We start from the raw sequence: 6,032 nt of genomic DNA, 5'->3' as shown, positions 1-6,032 counted from the left end.
AGTGGAGAATATCTAAATTTTTAAAAAATACTTTGCTGAGTAGGAAGACATGTCACTATTTTCCAGGAAATACAAACAAAGATTGGAAATCTATGTCCGTAAGCCCTTTGCTGTGTAGGGCTCACCCTGCATGCATTTTCTTGTACTAACAAGTAGGAATTCATTATGATTCTGCTCTGTATGGTGTATGACTTCATATAGTTCTGTGTTTTTAGTGTATTTGTGCATACATATATCTATACAGGAGAATGTTGTTGTTAGTTAGAACATGCACAGTGCTTGAGAGGGAGAGACCAGGAGAAGGTTGTGTATGGCACCTGTAACCGCTAAGGCTGAAAGGTGCTGTTCTGATATTGTGAGCTTCCAAGTAACATTTCAGAAAACCAGTGCAAGTGAGTTACACACAGATGAACACAGTGAGACACGGTGCAGAAAGGAAGTTGGCTTCAATGCTGAATGCCAGGACAGCCTGTCGAGCAGGTAGCCACACTAGTGATAAACAGGAAAATAAATGCACGCACCAGTGGTCAATTCCAGTCCCCTTCAGAAGCAGTAGTAATGTCATCTCACCTGCTTTACATTCATCTGGTTTTGAGATGCTGAGACGGATAACAAGTTTTCTTAGTCCTTCTCCACCCCGTGTTCTTTGAAAAGCAATTCAAGCTACTTCTGGTTTCAGCTTTCTTCATAGTGATTCTGCAGGAAGCATGCTGCTGCTTCCTGTAGTGGAAGTAGATGTCCGTGGGAGAAGTTCTGAATTAACTTCTGTCTTCCTGTCTTCCCCAGATAAAATAATAGCATGACTTAGAGTGTTGAGAATGAATTGAGCCTGTGTCTGGCTGGAAGCAAAGCATTTATTTTCATCTGAGTGGTATCTCATGGCATGTAAAGTTACAGAATTCCTACTACACTCTCAATGTTCCAAAGAGTTCCTGCAGCAATTATCTCCCCAATTCAGTCATTCAAGTCAGCATTACTGCTGTTTTTGGAAAAGAGCCCTCTATCCATACCTGCAGAAAACACTCATAGCTTTAAATAAATACCGCTTGTCCTCGAGATGTGATACACCAATTAGAAATGGTGTGCTGGCATCCCTTCTATGTTCCCAGACTCCTTGTTTGCCTGAAACTGGAAGAGTACTGAACTCTGTCAACTGTCTCCTATGTGTACACATCTGTGACAGTGTTTATTGATTGAACAAAGTAAGAATTAGAATAGAGAAGATTACAACATAAACTATAATAAAGATTGGTCTCTCAAAGTATCTTAAGATGTTTTTTATTATGCTAGTGTGTGTGTGTGTGTGTGTGTGTGTGTGTTATGTGTGTAGGCATAGGCATATAAGCCACAGTGTACTTGTGGAGGTCAGAGGTCAACTTGTAGAAGTTGGGTCTCATTCAACCATGTGATGGGACCCAACTCAGGTTGTCAGGCCTGGTGGCCAGCGCCTTCACACACACAGCCTTCTCTGGCCTCAGGATGTGTTGTAATGCCATGCTGTGTTTCAGAGTGGCTGATGTCTCATAAATTAAACCCCAGATAAGGGGATGATAATAAGTAACTAGCCACATTTAGTGTTTGTTTATCCTGTTTACTAGAAATTTTGCTAAAATCTGAGTTAAGAAAAAAAAATTCCCACAAAATAAAATGGAATCTAATAGTTAAATGAGAATTTAATTTTATTAACCCCATTCCTCACTTGGTTTATACTTTTCCTTTTAGAGGCTGGTTTGTTAAAGGTGCCTAAAGAGGGCATTCCAGCTGATTGCATCAAACAGTGAGTAGCCTAGCCTGGGAAGGAACAACTCATGGCGTTCTGCCTGCACGCACAGTATATAGTGTGCACACATACACACTCTCTCTCTCTCTCACACACACACTCACACACACACACACACACACACACACACACACACACGGCTTTCTGCCTGCATGCACGGTATACAGTGCATGCACCCACCCACACGTGCGCATGTGCACACGCGCATGCACACACACACACACACAGTGAACATTGGCAGGTCTACTGTGTATATAGTCCAGGCTCTCCTTCAGATCGCCATCCTCTGCACCATCCCCCCATCCCTCCCAGGGCTAGGTTTACAGGCATGTAACACTACCCCTTAACTATGTGAGCCTCTAAATAATTCTGTACCCTCTGTTCTAAGAGACCCAGACTGAAAGGAAGAAGAGGGGAAAGCAAACAAAATCCCCTCACAAACCTCTGTGAATGTTCTTTGAAACACAACTTCTATGGTGAAGCATAGCATTGGGTGAGGCCCCATGTTTCATTACCAGCACCAAAGTCAGGCAGGCATGTAGTAGAGGATGCAGTCTGGTCAGTGGTTTCTTAAAGCTCTGTTGTTTTTAAACTGAAGTTCAATCTTAGGATTTTACTGTTAAAGACTTGGGAGTCAGATGCTGGGGTGAAAGCCTGCTAGCTCAGTGAGGCTGAGCAAGCGCTGACCTTCCTCCTTAGCCAGCGTCTCAGAAGGAGCTTCTCTTTTGCTGTCCCAAACCAAAAGAGTCGCCGGACTCAAAGTTCCTTCTCGCTACTTCCCGTGCATTTCTCTATCTGGTTTTTCTGACTTCCTCTTAATCTCTATGGCGGCTACTTGTCAACTAGTTGCTGGCTCTGCCTCTTGACCTAAGGTTGTTTTTATTTAATTAATGCAATCTCGGGATTCACAATGTGACCAAATATCCCAAAACACAGCTGCTTTCCTTGTGTGTCTGTGATCATGGTGTTTGGTGGGGCAGGCACAGTTCAGGCCCTGAACTAACATGGCTCTGTGTGGTAGGACAGACAAGTAAACACATTTGGAAACAACCTGTTGAGTTTTCCTGGCTTGTAACTATAATAGTAACTCAGCCTCTCATGATATAAAAGACCAGGAAATAAAATGATTGACAGGCATGCAGCCTCATGTCCACAACAGATGTATCAGGTGTGTTGCTGCATTGTGAGGTGGGTGATACTGGGGAATGCTGGAATCCAGAGGGACCTTGTTAGACCTACTGATCTGGAACAACAGAAATACTCCCAACACCCACGGCCTAGCTCTAGAGACAGGGCCCAGTGAACTTCCCAACACTGGTGCTGGCAACCACAGCAGCTTGGAAGCATCTATGCTCTTAGGGTTGCAGGACACTTGGGTAAAAGCTGCACAGTAGCTTGACCTTGGGAAACGACTCACTGTCATCTCCCAGTAACTGCAGTGTACTGGAACCAGGAGCTATCGTGCAAAGGGGAATACCATTTGGCTTTAGACTGCTGCAGGAATTAGAATCCCAGCCATATTCCCACAGGGATTATCTGCTTTGTGGATTCAGCCTGGCACTCTGCTCCTCATCTGTTGTTAGGAGTGGATGTGAGAGCCACATGGATGCTGAGGCTCCTGTGGCCACCTCTCCCTGTGTAGTACATAGGCCCACACTATTGACTGCTGGGAGGCAAGTGCCTGGCTGCTGGAGCCAGGGGCATTTGCTAGTTGCACAGATGGCTTTGAACTCATGCTGATCTTCTGTTAGCCCCCCTAGTGCTACTCTTGGCTATGAAGTAGGCTTTTAAAATTACAGTGTGTGTGTGTGTGCGCGCACGTACGTGCATGCGTGTGTGTGCATGTGTGTGTATGCGTGTATGCTCGTGCGCGCGCGCGTGTGTGTGTGTGTGTGTGTGTGTGTGTGTGTGTGTGTGACCCACACAGTGGAAGCAGAGACCCAACCTCTGCAAGGTGTCCTCTGACTTACACATGTGCACACATTCATACAAGTGAATATAATATAAAACAATTAAAAGTCTTCCCGTGGCTGGAGAGATGGCTCAGACGTTAAGAGCACTGGCTGCTCTTCCAGAGGTCCTGAGTTCAGCACCCACATGGTGGCTCACAACCATCTGTACTGAGATCTGGTGCCCTCTTCTGGCCTGCAGGTATACATGCAGGCAGGACTGTATACTCAATACATAAATCTTAAAAAAAAATTGTTTTAAAGTCTTTCCTGGAGCTGACAAGATAGCTCAGTAGGTAGAGGTACTTGCTACCAACTCTGTCAACCTGAGTTTGATCTCCAGGACCCTCATGGTGCAAGGAGAAAGCTGGTTCTTGGAAGTCATTCTTTAACTTCCATATACTCACACACAAAGCAATAATTAAAACGTCCATTTTAGTCTTTCTGCTGGGGCTGTAGCTGGGTTGGTAGAATGCTGGGTCAGTGTGCGTTAGGCCTGGGCTCAAGCCCAGTACCACAGGGGATACACCAGGCTGCGGCACTCAGGCCTGTAACCCTAGCCTCTAGAAGTGGAAGAGGGGTCAGTTCAAGGTCACCGTCAGCTTCAGCTTGTTTCTGGCCAGTGCAGGCTATCTTCGTCCTTGTCCTCCAAAGTAATTCTTTTCCAAACCAACCGTTTCAAAGGCAAACTATTCTGGTTACCATAGTGTCCTTCATGCTGTGTCATGGACGGTCCCTTCCCCTGTGTGTAAGGTCAAACCTGGGGCTATCTTCTGTCCCTTTACTCTCTGCTTCCTGATTCTGAGTTTTGGGCTCCCAGGAAGGCCTAGTGTGTACTTTCCCTTAGGCACCCTAGCTGTAAGGCAGAGCACATTAATGCCTCCATCTCATTTTTTCCCCTTTCCCTTTCTGGCTAACTCAAAGTCCGGTGCATGCTAATATCTACCATGTCTGTCTCATTGCAGTTTCTCTGTACACATGAGATTTCTTTTCTAGGAATAACTCAGCCTCAGTTTGATGTCTTATTGCCCAGAGCAAAAGCCACAGCACTGACTGATGCTGTAGACTGCTTAAGATCCTGTCTTCTGCAAGAGTAGCAAGTGATCTTAACTGCTGAGCCATCTCTCCAGCCCCTGTAATATATTCTTAGTCCATTAGCCATTTTCGGGGGGGGCATTCCTGTGTTCATTAGGTGGACCCTATTCATCAGGGATGTATTCTCCTTTTGCTGCCCTAGGATTCTTCCCAGGGACACTTTGCCTTCATAATAAGCGTTGCTTAGTTGCCTTCCACCCATGGCAGGGGCAAGCCACTGCTAATGCTAATATTGGGATTAACCCTGCGAGCATTCTACCTTCAGATAACAGCAGCTGCATGGCTCTTCACTAACGGTAGAGACAATGCAACTCCCAGACTCCTGCTTAGTTCTGTTGTGCTCCACATTTAGGTAGCAAGCATGTGAACTTCTCTTAGAGATGAACAAACAACAATTTACCCCAGACAAAAACAGACTAAAGCAATGATTTCACTCAAGTCTTATTTGGTGAACTAATGAGTGTGATTAGTGTCTTAGCCAGTGTTCTGTTGCTGTGAGACTCTAATAAGAGAAAGCATTTAATTGGGGGCTTGCTGACAGCTTTAGAGATTTAGTCGTTGCATCCTGGGTGGGGAGCATGGTGGCACACAGGCACACTTGGTACTGGAGAAGCTGAGCACTGTGTCTGGATCTGTTGGCAGCAGGGAGAGAAACTGGGCCTGCCTTAGGCTCCTGAAGCCCCCAGTGACATTCTCCCCCCAACAAGGCCACACCCTCCAACCCTTCTCAAGGAGTGCCACTTCCTGACTTCCTGGTGACTAAGTATTCAACTATATGTGTCTACGTGGGCATTTGTATTCAAATCATCACAATTAGGGTCCTTACAGGTGCATGGGTGACTTACGATTGACTATACCACGAAGAAAACATTGCCGCCGCAGCCACCACCACACACCGTTCCAGCAACTGCCAACAGATCCTCTGGGGGGTGCCTTCCCTGTTAACTCCCTATGTCTTTAGGGTGGGGCCACCATGACTAAAAGCTAGCAGGCTTTCAGTGAGGGCCTCCTGTTGGTTACCTGTTGCTGCTAAAAGTTCAGGAGGGCAACACAGCTGTACCAGAGGACAGGAGCCACAACAGCTCAAAGCCACCATTCCAGGAAGTGCTTTGGAATGCCTTCGGGAGGACCTTTCCAAGTTACTTTCTTCAAAGAAAGTGGATTCCAGGTGCTCAAGCACAGGTCACTCTTAGAACTCTGGTGCAAAC

General features: G+C 46.0%; 1 protein-coding gene across 1 annotated transcript in view; it reads left to right on the top strand.

The window, feature by feature from the left end:
* The window catches only part of Stard4 (StAR related lipid transfer domain containing 4), a 1,044,307-nt gene that overhangs the window by 60,709 nt on the left and 977,566 nt on the right, over positions 1-6,032 (top strand). The gene's annotated exons all lie outside the window — the stretch shown is intronic.

This window comes from Phodopus roborovskii, unplaced genomic scaffold (genome assembly GCF_943737965.1).
Source record: "Phodopus roborovskii unplaced genomic scaffold, PHOROB, whole genome shotgun sequence".
NCBI lineage: Eukaryota > Metazoa > Chordata > Mammalia > Rodentia > Cricetidae > Phodopus > Phodopus roborovskii.
Note: the sequence above shows the minus strand (reverse complement) of the source record. Positions and strands in the feature narration are given on the sequence as shown.